Here is a 2,500-nt window from a genome sequence, read left to right on the forward strand (position 1 = left end):
TGTAACTAAAAGCCATTGCTAAGGAGTGATTTTTTTTTTTTCCTTGAGAAATAACTTTAGCATATTCTTTGGCCAGTATGTGGGTAGAGTTTATTACATTGCATGATTCTCTCTTGATTATATCTTTGAAGTCTTTTGCTACCATAAACCATACAGGAGCAGTATATTCACACCTACTATACATTTCAGCGGCGGACAAACGCTGTTTTTCGCAAATATCTCCTAAACGAATCATTGGATCAGTATGATATTTCAACACACTGCCTTTAACACCCGGACCTAATTTATGGCTAATATACCATGTTGCAATATGTGTTATGTTAGGAGCTTACTGAGTGATATTAAGCCTAATCCAGTCATCATATCTAAGGTGTTAAACAGAATCGGACGAGTGTGGGGTACTCCTCTAGCCCCTCCACCAACGCCCCGAACAACCCAAAGACCACTCCTTCCCTACTCCAATATCGCAGTATCCCCCTCCTGGTTGCCCTCTTCACCACAATACTCACACAATCCCCCTTACCCAGCACGAGGCTATGACTTAAGCAGACTACACTATCATTATATATATATATATATATATATATATATATATATATATATATATATATATATATATATATATATATATATATATATATATATATAATTACATACTTTTTTCATATTGCTTCCACTTAATAAGTAGTGGAATGTATGTAATCGTATTTACAATAATACACGATGTACATATATATATATAATGACTACGTATTACGCATCATAACCATATGTATAGATGGAGAAAAATATATGCGGTTTATAATTTTGGCAAAATATAAATATGAAAGAGACAAGTCAACAAAATAACATTATATTAGCTGGACCAAGTTGACATTTTGATGAATATATACTACAGTATGTAATAACAGTAATAACTTTTCCTAGAAGGTCCAGACCGCTGGTAATGCCAGTACATCGTGTTCCCTTGGTTGACCATAAGGACTGACATGGACCTTCTACAACGTGAAATAACATGCTCTTAGTTAATAATCATACTATCTATACATATACACGTACATAACATTCTAATATATAATACAGTGATGGGAGAAATAGGAAGGGACACAAGAGTGATGAGGGAGGCGAGAAGTTAGGGGGAGAAGAGGAGGGATAACGAGAGCTAGAAGGGGGAGTAGTTGTGGCTAGGAATAGTTTGGGAGGGTGCAGGGGGGGGGGGGCACACTTTCCTTCGAATGCGTCAACATGACTCGTCGGGTTTGTGTTATTTTTCACAAGTAAACTCGTCACATAAGACATACAGTAATGTGGTAGGTTAGCTATAAATTAGGTCCGGGTATTATAGGTAGTGTGCTGAAATATCATACTGATCCAAAGATTCGTTTAGGAGATATTTGCGAAAAACAGCGTTTGTCTGCCGCTGAAATGTATAGTAGGTGTTACGGGAGTTATGAATAGAGATCTTATATGATTTTTCTACTTCGGTAATCATTACACTTTTAACTCTGAACTTTCTAGACTTTTTTGAGGTAGATTCTTAGAATAAAAGCCTTAACAAGCAATTACTTCCCTCTATACCTCTCACATACAATAATGAAAATATATCTGTTCTGGTTGTAGGTATTAGAATATTTGAGTAACTATGAAAGAGTTGATAAAAGCGCTATTAGATTTCATTTTTCCTCCCATATGCACAGGATGTAAAAACAAACTTGTTCAAGGAGAATGATTTATTTGTACCATTTGCTTGAGTAACAGATAATCCTATTACCAATCGTTTTGTAGATACAGCTACTATTACCTATGGTCTTGCATTAAAAAAAAAAAAAAAAAAAACAATTGGGGAGGTATTAGGAGTTGAGTATGGCAATATTTTTGTATTAACATCCAGCTATTTCAGTGATAGATGAAATAATACTTATTCCATTCCACAGGCAAATATTGCAGGAAAGACACTATAATCCAAGTGATTATTTTCTCTAAAGGACTTTCAGAATCACTAATTAGATACATTCATCTAACATATCTAAAAACAAATCCCAATAGGAGGAGGGAGGAGGAGGAAACAGAAAGAAAGAAAGAAAGAAAGAAAGAAAGAAAGAAAAAAAGGAAATGTAACTGAAGTAAAAAGTGTGCTACTATTCTCTTAGTGAATAAGAATGTGGACCTCAAAGAGGTCCGGGGTGTGTGGGTTAGGTCGGGCTCGCTCAGGCAGCGGCATTAACCACCGAAGCCGTACAGGGTGCGGCCCTGGCGTTTGAGGGCGTACACCACGTCCATGGCGGTGACGGTCTTGCGCTTGGCGTGCTCAGTGTAGGTGACGGCATCCCTGATGACGTTCTCCAGGAACACCTTGAGCACACCACGGGTCTCTTCGTAGATGAGCCCGGAGATGCGCTTCACACCGCCACGGCGCGCCAGACGACGGATGGCCGGCTTGGTGATGCCCTGGATGTTGTCCCGAAGAACCTTGCGGTGACGCTTGGCGCCTCCCTTTCCG

At 38.5% G+C, this 2,500-nt stretch overlaps 1 protein-coding gene across 8 annotated transcripts in view; it reads left to right on the plus strand.

The window, feature by feature from the left end:
• LOC127000727 (histone H2A-like) overlaps window positions 1-2,500 on the plus strand; it is a 31,031-nt gene that overhangs the window by 9,369 nt on the left and 19,162 nt on the right. The window lies entirely within an intron of this gene.

The sequence above is a fragment of the Eriocheir sinensis genome, chromosome 19 (genome assembly GCF_024679095.1).
Source record: "Eriocheir sinensis breed Jianghai 21 chromosome 19, ASM2467909v1, whole genome shotgun sequence".
Lineage (NCBI taxonomy): Eukaryota > Metazoa > Arthropoda > Malacostraca > Decapoda > Varunidae > Eriocheir > Eriocheir sinensis.